General features: G+C 46.9%; 1 protein-coding gene across 4 annotated transcripts in view; it reads left to right on the top strand.

Annotated features, from left to right (window-relative positions):
- LOC147632018 (vacuolar protein sorting-associated protein 51 homolog) overlaps positions 1–13,991 on the top strand; it is a 157,257-nt gene that overhangs the window by 28,445 nt on the left and 114,821 nt on the right. The gene's annotated exons all lie outside the window — the stretch shown is intronic.

The raw sequence follows: 13,991 nt of genomic DNA, 5'->3' as shown, positions 1-13,991 counted from the left end.
CCTGCTGCTTGCTGTTCAGGGCCCAGGCACACTCTGCTGCTCACATACATAATGGGAGAATGGGTAGAGCTGTCCCACTTATAGACCCTAGTGCACCTTCAACATGGCCAACCAAGCTCAGGGAGCTCCAATTAATGATCAGTCCTGGTTCACAAGTGTGCCATGTGGGCTAGTCGGCCTGCATCTGGTCTCTCTGTCTGGCTGTCCGCTCTTGCAAATACATGGGAGCACCTCAATGTACTGACAGCTTACCCTGGCAGAGGCTTCTCCCTCTATCCTGCTTATCAGCTGTAGCATCCGGTGTGAAATGTGTTGATTCACACAGTGTAATGAGAGTTGAATGTGCTTTGTGTTACATTCTCCCCCACTTTGACTGCAGTTGGCATCCGCTGCATATCCTTCTGATAGGCTTGCAGTCATGGAAGAGACTTGCTGAACCCATTCTTGCTGAACCAAACTGCTGCAATGGGCACCCCTGGATCCCTTTTTAACTGATGGAAATGACCACCTAAAGGCTAAGAACAAGCGTTTTTTCAAAATCATATGTTTTCAACTACCTTTGTATATGGTTATGGATGAGTTGAGACTTTTGTAGTCTCTCTGAAATACAGCGAAAGCACAGCACATTGTTGTGTACATTGCTGTATAGACAGCTCAGAGACAAAATACAGTGGTTGGACAAGAACTGGAACTTGAGAAAGTAGCTGGACAGTTAGCAAGCTGAATTCTCTCTCTAGCTGGTATATTGAAGCCTCGCAGACTGCTACTCTTGCTGCTGCTCATGAGGATGAGTAGAATGGGGAGAAGAAACCTAATTGTTTTTTGGGAAGAGCGAACCTATTAAAAAACATGGTTGCAACAAGACTGCTCTCCCATAATGGTAGATCGGGTGGCCTATTGCCACAGATCAATCACCCCGTGAAGCGCTGCACCCACACGGTCATCGGATTGGTTACACATAACCACACACAGGCTTAAAGGGGGCTTATCCTGCTATGGATGGCATGCCCCCAAGTACTTCTCCCAAAGGGCATGGTGCTCTTGACGGTATCATTGCTAAACTTGAGCTAAGTTCTCAAACTATAGAAGAGGGAGGGGCTGCCCTTGATCTCTATCCCAAGTAATGTTCTTTGGCAGCCATTGAAGTGAGATCACTTTAATGTGGCCAGCTTCCAAGTTTTCCTCTATATGTTCACTCAGCGCTAAACTTGAGCAAAGTCTCCCAACCTTAAAAATGAAGCTTTCAAAAACAGCCCTTCATGTTTCAATCTCTATCCCAAACAATTGTCTTTGGCAGCCTTAGAAATGAGATCACTTTAATGTGGCCAGCTCCCTAGTGTTCCTTTTGCATCTGTTTTCCATGGAATGAGGTTTGTATGTTTGCTCAACAGTTTTTACAATTGCAAGGATGCAATCATTATGGAACTGGTGGCTGAGGCTTTCATGTGCACCCGCTGCGCACCATTGTGCCACGTGGACAAACTTGTTTATAGTGCACAGTCAGGAACATTCTGGATGTGCTCTGAGCTTGTTGTGCGCGGTGGTCTAGGGACAGGTCCCATGGGGCCATCAAATCTAGGTCATTCGGTGTGTTGTCCTGCACACCAATACAATCCACTGGGATTAACTTTTGTACAAGTGTCTCATTAGCTTATTAGGTCAAGAGCCAGATGCCTGACACAGGTGTGAACAAGTGCAGGACCCATAGAACATTCTAAATGGACATTTTGGGTACCGTATTGGGCGGAGTGGGCAGCAGGTCAACTGTGCAGGCAGCCCACATGACAATTGGGCAGCCCACACAACAGAGGACTAATTGGGTACATGGCACAGCAGCCATGCAGTGTGAGGAAGCCAACATATAGTTTGGGCAGGGTGTTTGCATGTTAGGCAGCCAACGTTGGGTGTGAAAAATAACCTTTTTTATTAAGGTTAAAAAATACTGATTTTCAGCCCACAACTTCATTAATCAAGTAGACCAGCCCAATAAAGCAAACACAAGTTGATTTTGCAGCCCGACAGTTCCACAATGTCATATGCATGCTGTAATATGCGGAAGCTTTGGGAGAAGAATCGGTAACTTCAATATTCAAAATTCAGCACTCTTTTCACGACGGTAATTAACGCACAAACTGAAAGGAGATGTGCAGAAAATAGAGAGAGAGAGAAGGAGAGATGGAGAGGACACAGTATTGGGTCCCAATTACCCTCTGTAGGGCCCCCACCACGGATGGTGTATTTGCTTTATTAGAATGATGTGAATCTGAAAAGAAAATACAGAATTCTTGACCTTTCTTGGCTGGGAAATCCCTGCCCTTGACCTTCAGTACTCCACCCCTTTGCTTAGCAACTCCCTTGGCTTGTCTAGCCCTTGATTTGCTTGAGCTCTTGGTGAATAATCAGATGATTGAATGGGATTGTGGGCTAGGCTATTTATACTACCCACACAGGAGCAGTCGGCCAGTGCTATAGCAGGCGGCCAGCCTTAAATACTCCCACGACCAGCAATTCAGCAATAAATGCTGAATTAAATCCCATAAAATGCTGCGTTTTTCCCTAACAGGCTGGAAGGTAATGCGCCTGATTCCAATGGGCTGGGCAAAGCTTTTGCACACATCCCAAGGGCTGGGTAGCCTGTATGGGCTTCCCCATACTTGCCCTACAGCCATGTAAAGGCTGTAAACTCCTGGAATCTGCCTTATTCTTGCCCTAGGGCTGTCCTACAGCCCCTCCATGGCTAGTGTGTTCAGCCTGGGCCTTCCTGGCCCTCATGGGGGTGGTTCCACACCATTCCCATGCCCACACTAAGATCCGGGGTAGCCTTATGGGCTGGCCCCTTGTTCTAAACACTAACTACTCAGTGATCTGGCATTCGGTACCATACCAGATACACAGAATCACTGACATCATTCTAGAGGGAGACTCACAGTGCGGACTGGCATTGTTTCATGTGTGGGACAGTGCACACCTGACCTTAGACTCCTGTGCAGGACAGTGCACACCTGACCTTAGACTCCTGTGCAGGACAATGCACACCTGACCTCGGACGACTGAGATGGATCCCTGGCTGACTCGTCCCGGACTGGGCTCACATGGGACCAGTTCACCATCCCAGGTCCTGCACTTTCTGTACAGAAATGTCTACGTGGTATCCAAGTGCACGTGATATCCCCTTCTGCTTAACTTGACGGAAGCTGCATAGCCTCCAAATAATCCGTCAATAACGTCGAATAGTCTTCGAAAAACTCTTTGTCGAGCCATACCGCTTCATGGGTTTCTCGGTCCTAAAACTTCGTGAGGAACTGTCGTAGTCTTCGGCCTGAGTCATGCTTGAAACGGTCCAGAAGGATCTGTTCAGGAACCATGACTTCTGCTTTATCAACAATGTCTGGTTCCGCTTCGTCTTTGACATCTGAAGGAGACATGCATATGGCTTTAACCAACTGACATGAAATACATCGTGCATAGTCCAACTGGGAGGTAGCTTTAACTGCATAGACGCCTCATTAATCTTTTTCCTGATGGGAAAAGGTCCGAAGCTCCTGAAAGACAACTTTGGGCATCGCTTGCCCACCTGTTTCAATCTTTGCTTCATAATCCAAAGATAAACCCAATCCCCTTCCGAAAACTTCATATCCCTTCGGTCTTTATTGGCCTCTCGAGTGTAGGTCTCTTGCGCTTTAGCCATTCTGTCTTTTACCGACTCTGAAATCTCTTGGTAAGACTTCGTCACTCTGTTCGCTTCAGGTACTGAAGAAGAAGTCCTGGTCAACAACGACTGGAAAGGTCCTCCAAACGCTGCCTCATATGGAGTCCTGCCAATAGCTGAAGAAAAAGAATCATTCAAAACAGCTTGAACTAAAGGCAAATACGATTCCCACTTACCTTGGTGATCGTGGACATAACACTTCAGCACATCAAAGACCAACTGGTTGTATATCTATGTCTGGCCGTCCGTCTATGGGTGGAATGCACTGGAAAAATTCAACTTAGTACCAAAATTATCAAACAATGCCCTCCAAAAATGACTGGTAAACTTGGCATCTCGGTCTGACACTATGGTCCTAGGAATCCCACCAATCGGGTACCAATGCCGAATGAACAACTGGGCAACATCCTTGGCGGTCTTCACAGTGGCCTTGCAAGAAATAAGCATAACAAATTTGCTAAACCTATCAACAATAGTTAAGCACTGCGTATTACGCTTACTCGGACTGGGAGGCAGATTCGTGACAAAGTCCATGGAAATGTCTTGGAATGGACCCTCAGGAATTGGCAAGGACTGTAACAACCCTATCTTCTTTCCATAAGGAGCTTTCATCTTTTGACAAATGTCACAGCGTTGTACATATGTAAACACATCACGCCTCATCTTTAGCCAATAGTATTGCCGTTCCAATTTCTCCAGAGTCGAATTCATGCCCCTATGACCACTTGTAATGGCGTCATGGGCGTCATGGAGAAGAGCTGTCCTGAACGACTTCATGACACATAATCGGCCTTTCTAGAAAAGTCAACCATCGCGTATCAGAAAGTGGCATGGTCCTGTGGCATCCAATGCCTGTTCCCACAGAGTACCGAATTCCTCGTAATCCGCGTACGTGTGCTTCATGTCCTCTAGTCCTGTACCATTAAGGTCAAGTCTAGTGGTCTGAATCGTAGACACTTGTCTCTTCTTGCTCAAAGCGTCGGCCACTGGATTGGCCTTTCCTGGAAGGTACTCAATCATACCACCGAATTGCTGGAATATCTGACTCCAGCGGTGTTGTCGATCACTCCACTGTGCACTTGGCATTGTCTGAATCCAGCGTAATGCCTGATGGTTAGTGCGAACCTCGAAGTCACGGCCATACAGAAAATGTTTCCAATGTTTCAAGGCTTGTATAATTGCTAGGAGTTCACGATCATAGACTGAGTAGTTCTTCTCGGCGGGCAGTATCTTACGAGACATGTAAGCTACTGGATGACCATTCTGTTGCAATACACCTCCAATTGTGATGTTACTCGCATCGGTGATCACCTGAAATGGGTCGTCCCACGAGGCAAGTGCTAAACAAGGCGCTTCTGACAAAGCCACCTTGAGGTTCTGGAATGCCTCCAACGCTTGTGGAATCATTCGAATTTTTTGCCTTCTTGTCTTCACTCCCTTTAGCAGATCGGTGAGATCTGCCGAGAGGTCAGAAAACTTGTCAATGTGGGTGGAGTATGCCTGGCATATACCCACAAAGGATCTAATGTCGTAGGCTGGCTGAGGTACTTCCCAGTTGACAATCTTGGCCGCTTTAGCCGGATCATGTCGAATGCCTTCAGCACTAATTATATATCCCAAGTAATGCACCTGGAACAGATAAAATTCCAACTTCTTTTCATTGACGTAGAGCTCGTTGCTTTCCAGCAACTTAAGGACTTTCTCCACATCAATGTCATGCTGCGCAACCGTAGTTGAAAATACGAGTATGTCGTCCAGAAATATGAACACACACTTACCAATCAAATCCCGGAAAACACGCATCATCATGCGGTTAAATGTAGCTGGGGCGTTTGTCAAGCCAAATTCATAGTGGGCCCGTTCCATACGAAAGGCTGTCTTGGGGATTGTCCTCCTCCACAATCCGCACCTGGTGGTACCCACTCTTTAAATCCAGTTTTGAGAACACCTTTGCTCCATTGAGCCTCTCGAGAATATAGTCGATTCGAGGCATCGGGAATGTGCTCTTGATAGTCAGCTTGTTGAGTGCACGATAATCGACACACAAACGGGAAGACCCATCTTTCTTCTTGACAAATAAGATCGGTGCTGCAAATGGCGGCACGATGGGGCGGATGAAGCCAGATTGCAACAATTCTTGGAGTTGGCGGTCCAACTCTGAGTCCATTGCCTTGGAAAGGCGATACGGAAACTTGCTCGGGGGTTCCGAGCCTAGGAGGAGGTCAATCTTGTGGTCCTCCGGTCTGGACGGGGGAGCTGGGGAGGGAGGCTGTTCCGAAGAAAAATCTTCTAGAACTTTTCATGGAGAACCAAGTACTTCTCGGAAGCACTGGCCACCGTCTGGGCTGTCTGGATGTAAATCATCGCACAGTGCGCCTTTCCTGACTGCTCGCTTAGCCTGCAAGTGGCTTATGAGCGGAAAGTTCAGAATTCCTGGCTCACACTTAATGGTCACTGGGGCGTTTGACACATTTCGATTGATCTGGAACGTGTGCTTGTCCCACTTGACATCAGGAAGAAACTTGTGAAACCACTGAATACCCAAAATTATGTCTGCCGCTCCTACAAGAGGGGCAACCATAAAATCACGCACAAACTCTATGCCCTGAATCACTAACTTAGCACCTAGAGCTTCATACTTGACGCTCGTTGTCATGCCTGTGCCTCAACTTGTTTGTCCACCGAAGTCGGCTCGAAACGGGCACACCTAGCGACCTGTTCCGTGACCACATCCTCCGTGTTGCCGCTGTCAAACAAGACGACGACTCTCTGGCCACCTATGTAGCCAAAGGACTTGAGCAATTCGTTGCGCTCATACTCCTGGTCATGGGCGCCCTTTGCTTATCTTCGAGCTCCCGACTAATAATTGCTCCAACTGAAGCACCGGGGTTTGAAGAACTAGGGGTAGCCGTTGGGGTCTGTGTGGGAGCGGAGCTCACCACGGAAGCTGTGGAGGCGGCGGGCTTTGGAGGCTTCTTCGGACAATCCCGAGAAGTATGTCGTTTTGTATGACAAAAGAAACATCTACCCTCCTCGATGTACTGAGAAAGCTCCTCGGCACTCAACTTGCCACCTGTCTTACCTGCCTCCGCTTTCTGGTGTGGAGTAAGCTTAGATGCATTGTTCGAGTTCTTGGAGCCAGAGGCTCCCGGGCTCTGTCTTGGGGAAGACCCCGTCTGGTTCTGGCTTTTGCCCCCCGAGGCGGTAGACGTGGGAGAAGCCGGCCGGGAAGTCTCGGGCTTGCCACCGTTGTGTTTCATTTCTGCACACAGCGAGAGTGCGTCTTCAAAGGTGGCTGGCCTAAACATACGCACCTCCCATTGGATTTGCGTTTCCAGGCCATACAAAAACTGCCCTTTCTTGTCCGTATCAGAGAAGCCTAATTGCAGACATAAAGTTGAAATTCTAACGGCAAACTGAAGGACTGGTTACGCGTTCTGACGCGCTCCCCTGAACTCGTCTTCGAGTCGCTCAAGGTAGTGGGGCGGTAGAAATCGCTGCTTAAGGTCGCGGACAAACTCGTCCCACACATAAGCTGCCATACATGCTCTGGTGTGGGCATGAGCCCACTAAGTCCACCAAGGAATGGCTTCACCTTCCAAGTACCAACTGGCTAAGATCACTTTGTCAGTATCTGTTTTCCTAATTGCGGCAAAGTAAGCTTCAAATTGATGTAACCATGAATAGAGAGTTGTGGGATCGAGTGTACCATTATGCTCACTGAAGTTCATTTTCTCGGAAAAATGATTCGAGGGCGTCGCCGGTGTCAATCTAGCGTCCAATGCCTTGAGGTAACGCTCATGTTCCACGCGTCGCATGGCTTCGTCCTCTCGTTGTCGGATCTCCAATGCACGCATCTGCAACTCAAGCAAAGAGCTTGGCTGCGGCTGTGACCCTGTGAGAGGGTTCCTAAGTCGAGGATCTGGTATCTGGGATACGGAAGGAGAGGGAGGAGGAGATGGAAAACGCGACGCTGGAGAGCGGGTATGCTCCTCCAGAGCCAAGATCTGCGCCTTCTGCTCATCCAACTTGGCTGTATGTTTTGCGATTGCTCGCATCATCTGCTGGAACATGTCTGTGACACTCAAGCCTGGTGCCCTAGCGGGCTGCCTAGTGCACTCTGGTCCCATGGTACTTGGTCTCTCTCGTCGTCGAAGCTCGCCATAGCAGGAAAATGCACTTCCTTTCCGGAACGCAATCTAACCATCCACTATCTGTGTGGGAGACGTCCGGAGGCTTCCGGAGGCTAAAAACCAACCGTCCTTCGAGGGACAGGAGTCACTCCGAAAGGGGTAGTTTACCGGCGTCTAAAAACCAACCACACGAGCGAGAAAAAATTCTAGTTTCTTTGCTGAATCTTTGTACTTGAAGTAGGCTCTGATACCACTGTAATATGCGGAAGCATTGGGGAGGAATCGGTAACTTCAATACTCAGAATTCAGCACTCTTTTCGCGACGGTAATTAACGCACAAACTAATAGGAGATGTGCAGAAAATAGAGAGAGAGAGGGAGAGATGGAGAGGACACAGTATTGGGTCCCAATTATCCTCTGTAGGGCCCCCACCACGGATGGTGTATTTGCTTTATTAGAATGATGTGAATATGAAAAGAAAATACAGAATTCTTGACCTTTCTTGGCTGGGAAATCCCTGCCCTTGACCTTCAGTACTCCACCCCTTTGCTTAGCAACTCCCTTGGCTTGTCTAGCCCTTGATTTGCTTGAGCTCTTGGTGAATAATCAGATGATTGAATGGGATTGTGGGCTAGGCTATTTATACTACCCACACAGGAGCAGTCGGCCAGTGCTACAGCAGGCGGCCAGCCTTAAATACTCCCACGACCAGCAATTCAGCAATAAATGCTGAATTAAATCCCATAAAATGCTGCGTTTTTCCCTAACAGGCTGGAAGGTAATGCGCTTGATTCCAAGGGGCTGGGCAAAGCTTTTGCACACATCCCAAGGGTTGGGCAGCCTGTATGGGCTGCCCCATACTTGCCCTACAGCCATGTAAAGGCTGTAAACTCCTGGAATCTGCCTTATTCTTGCCCTAGGGCTGTCCTACAGCCCCTCCATGGCTGGTGGGTTCAGCCTGGGCCTTCCTGGCCCTCATGGGGGTGGTTCCACACCATTCCCATGCCCACACTAAGATCCGGGGTAGCCCTATGGGCTGGCCCCTTGTTCTAAACACTAACTACTCAGTGATCTAGCATCCGGTACCATACCAGATACACAGAATCACTGACATCATTCTAGAGGGAGACTCACAGCGCGGACTGGCACTGTTTCATGTGCAGGACAACGCACACCCGACCTTAGACTCCTGTGCAGGACAATGCACACCTGACCTCGGACGACTGAGATGGATCCCTGGCTGACTCGTCCCGGACTGGGCTCACATGGGACCAGTTCACCATCCCAGATCCTGCACCTTCTGTACAGAAATGTCTACGTGGCATCCAAGTGCGGGATGCACGTGGCACATGCCTTAAGTGGGATGGTCATGGACATGATTCATTGCTGCGGCTAATGGGAAGATCCGAAGGCGAGTGTGGACTGATTGGGGCAGTTTTAATAGCCCAATTGGCGATTAGCTAGCATAAGTAGTGTACTTGATGGGTCTTCCTTTCATTTAGCTTGTAATTGGCGGTCATTCTGGGCTTATATATTACGTCTCCAGGTCAATAGGAATATCATTGTGATAGCAAAATTCAATATCTTTAATTTTCAAATGTTTTTTTTTTTGATTTTGCAATGATAATAAAGTGGAAGCTTGATCAAGAAGATTACGATACCCACATTAAAATGACAATGTGGCGGCTATCCTGACAATGACTTTTGTCTTTTAATGTTTTCTATTTCCTAAGGTTTTATTTCATGTGCCAATGTGTATATTGTAAATACTAGAAGTGTACTCCATAAATACCTTGGTATGTTTTTTAGCCTAGTGATGTGGAAGATATAGTGAGCCTTATGTCTACATGTCTTGTAACTCTATTAAATTAAGATAGCAAACACATGCCAAGCTTGTGGATGGCGTGTGGAGGACTGTAAAAGGATGCATAATAGAGAAGAAGTCCTATGTGAACTAAAGAGACTCAACAAGTGTGCGTGAGGGATCTTTATGTGGGTTCAAAGTGGAGTTAGGTCTTATCTTTCAAGTCAAAGATTCTTTCATTAAATAATTTGAGAAGACACATGCTAAAAGTAGTTAAGAAGGATAATTGTTAGTGACAATCGGCCTTATATGCGGATGGATGAAGATTTCTATTTTTGTAATTTGTAACAAGGTGTGGGGGTGATTCCCCATCTATACAAGGAGTCTTTCTCTCCCTTTCAAATCAAGGAGTGAAGTCTCTACAATAAAGTATTTTTGGGTCATTGCTTCAATTCTCATAATCTTTTATTCAAGAACTCTTTTTACATGTAGTGAATTCGTTTAGGATAAGCTTCCCATGCCTTGCCAAATCTTAAACTTCTTGATAATTCAAAGTAAGAGAGATAAGGAGTTATTATCTTGGTGGATCTATGACTTCTCAAGGTAGTCCTTGTCTTATTGCTACTCTCCTTTGGAGGTACCAATGGTTTTAACGGTAGTGAGCATGTGGAAAGACTTTGGAAACCATGGATAAACTTTCGGTTGTTCATTGAGCAATGTTAATCCTTATCCTGTAGTTTGAATCATCAATGAGATGAAGGACAACTTTTTGGTCGGTTATCTCTTTTTATAAAGACGCGAAGGTTACTTCAAGCTCTACGTACTTGCATAGTTGAATTTTAGTACAATCGTAAGTATAAAAAAATATTACGCTATGTGTTTTCTACACTTTTTGCGAATTATTTTTCTTAGTGATGATTAATTTTTTAAATTTCTTTATTAAATCGCAAACCCCATGCATCTCATACATCTATAAGGTCTTACTTCTTTGTTTTATGTTCAAATGTTTCGTCCTAATTATCCAATTCGCTCAAATGTGAGTCATGCCATGACATCTCACATGTTTCATGTCATGTGCAAGTTTTGCCCATGGACATATCTTGAAGAAGCTAGTCCAGAAGAGGGCAGCCAGAAAAAGATGATTAGAACCAGGTTTTGGAGCATGCTGTGCAGTTTTGGCCATTGTTGGACTTGGAGCAGGGCATGGAAGACATGAAGGATGGTGTCGGTTGCATGAAAGGGTTTGTCGGCTGTACCAGAGGGAAGGGCAGCTGCAGGCGCATCAATATCTATGAATTATGGACCAGTCGGCCAGCACTCTAAGAGTTCAAGGGCCTATAAATAGGCATGCATTCTCATTGTTGTATTCATTCACTCCACTAGGGAGTGGGTCCTTTATGTAGGACTGTTTTGGGTGATTACACCTTTTCATGAAGGCAGCCCATGGTTGTAGATTTAGGGGTATCTTTTTGTACCATATGAATATACTGAGCCACGCTCCCCCACCCCGATTACTGATCCTCAACGCTGGCAGAGTTATGCAGAAGGGCTTTATGATGGTCCGCACCAGCCACTCATCCCTCGCCCCACCGAGACTCCACTGACCTTGTCGGTTTTCTTTACTACCGATATGGTATCTCGAGACTATCATGATTGATCATACCTTGGCCAAACTCTATGGGGCTATCCTGGAGGCAGAATTGAGCACACACGCTGAGAGGGAGGGGCTTCGTGCCCCTGGTCTGGCAGGTTTTCGGCGAGCCTTCTCTACTATTGATCACATTTTCACCCTGAGATGCCTGATTGACCAAACTCGGGCACGGAGACAGAGACTCTATTGCTGTTTTGTGGACTTCCGCAAAGCCTTCGACACAGTCCTGAGAGAGCGCCTCTTCCACCGCTTACAGACATGGGCATACCCCTCGACATGATGTGGGGGATTTACAGATTATATGAGCAAGTGTTTAGACGAGTTAGATGCCCAGGGGGACTATCAGATATGATTACCAGCACCATTGGTGTGAAGCAAGGCTGCCCTCTCTCCCCGACACTCTTTGGCTTATACATCGACGAGGTAGTAGACTACATCATACACGCAGGAGGCTCTGGGATTGACATCTCAAGTACGACTGTACACATTCTATTATATGCTGATGATATCATTCTTGTGTCGGATACTCGGACACGGCTACAAAGGCATCTCTATAGGCCCTGGATACTTTCTGTGTGGAGCGAGGACTCACAGTGAACCTTGGGAAAACCAAGGTTATGGTCTTTCATACATTAGCAGCAGTCAGATGCCAGACTATCCTTACACTAGCCCGGGGACAGGTAGAGGTGGTGGGCTCATATGTATACCTTGGGGTCACATTTACCAGCTCATCAGGGAGATTCTCTATGGCACAGGCAGCCAGAGACAGTGACACGAGGATACGTAGCACTAGCAATTTTGGAACGCTAGTGTCACCAGGCACACTTCCAGGAGCCCCGTACTAAGGGGTGGCTATTTGATACACTAGTTACTCCAGCATTGATGTATGCAGCAGCAGTATGGGCACCAGGTTTGGCTACATCCTCATGGACACAGATAGAGTGCCCTCAGATTTTGATGCTCTCACGGATGATCCGTAGCAAACCTTCAGTACCACATGATATCCTTCGAGCGGAGTTTGCTGGACCACCTATGTTAGTAGAGGCCATGTTCCAGACTATATCTTTTATACACAGGATGCGGGAGCTCCCACTAAATCGGGTATCTCGGGCTGCTTTTGAGGCATCCAGACAGCTTGCTGAGGAGGGACATACCTGGTCATGGTACACACAGGTGGTACAGTGGATATCATCACACAGGATTGATATTGACAGATTACCACCCTTACAGTATGACCTAGCTGCACCACACAGACGCCTCTCTCAGACAGAGAGGAACCGAGTCATGAGACATGACATTTGGCAGGGCCACTTACAGGAGACTTGGCTATCTCCCAGTCAGCCACTCCCGACGAAGATGCTCTACTACAGAGACCACTTCTTGAGCACCTCCATAGACGACTTCATCCAGCGATCTCGATACTTAGAGGTCCACTTATCACATGGAGCCAGAGTAGCCATTGGGCGATAAGGGTCTCATCACACCAACTAGAGATCGAGACTGGGAGAACAGCACGCATCCCTCGAGCAGAGCACATTTGCAGATTATGCCAGACGGGGGTAGAGACAGAGGAGCATTTTGTTTGCCAGTGTGGTGCTTTGCAGGAGATCAGGGCATTCTATCCTGAGGTTTTTAGAGGGACCACATCACTTAGACAGATCTGGGAGCGATCGGACCAGAGACAGCTAGGCAGACTACTACTAGCACTACAGAGACACAGGGAGATCTTTACTTCAGACACCCGCACATCATAGCGGAGGAAGACAATCCCAGTTGACTGACTTCTTCGAGAGATTGGCACCAGTAGCCTAGCCGCACACATTGGGAGTGATATCTCAGCGAGCGGAGGAGATTCGAGCTAGGCGACGACCCAGACTAGCCGGCTACTAGACACCACGGCTACACCACAGAGAGATCGTGGCCATCCGGTCTCGACACCAACAGGAGGTCGAGGAACAGCTGGCACATTTTCACTCTGATCCAGAACGCATGTTCCAGACATTTACGGCATCCTCAGATCGGATGTATGACATATTGTACCCAGACTATGGGACTGGATGGAGTTAGGAGTAGATAACATATCATACTTGTATCACCCCTTCAGCATATAGAGATGCATTAGTAGCCCTAGTACTCCATCCACACCCTCTCGTTTGTACACCACTATTGAGTCCCCTATGGTCGTGTTCTCATACTTGTACATTTTATTCTCACTCCACATTTTCCTCTTGATTACTGGAGGAACATCATTGTACTACTTGTTTGTCTCATAGGCCAATTTTGGCTTCTTGCAGACGTTAATATATCTTTCTTTCTTTCTTTCTTTCTCTCTACTCTTCCTTTTGTCTGCGTTTTTGCATCAGCATGTTCTAAGTGGTGTTTAGGGCTGAAAGAAGCATCTCAGAGCTTCCGCGTGTTACATTTCAGTTCATATAATCTTGAGTTGAAGTATTTTCTTTCAATAAAGGAACCTTCTTTTATTTATAGTGATGAGATTAGTAGAAATCCTTGTTTCTCGTGAGTCTTTCATCTTTCCTTCCGTGAACTATGGCCTCGTATTCGACGTTTATATCTTTTTCTTAACTGAGAGAGAGAAAGAGAGGTGAGGAGATTTACAAGTGTGCTTTTGATTCCAAGAAGTGACCAAAGTATTCCCAACTTTGCGCCACGTCTTTATCAGTCAAAATTGATTCA

The sequence above is a fragment of the Cibotium barometz genome, chromosome 14, assembly GCF_041138505.1.
Source record: "Cibotium barometz isolate CiBa-2024 chromosome 14, ASM4113850v1, whole genome shotgun sequence".
NCBI lineage: Eukaryota > Viridiplantae > Streptophyta > Polypodiopsida > Cyatheales > Cibotiaceae > Cibotium > Cibotium barometz.
This window is presented reverse-complemented; position numbering and strand designations above follow the sequence as displayed.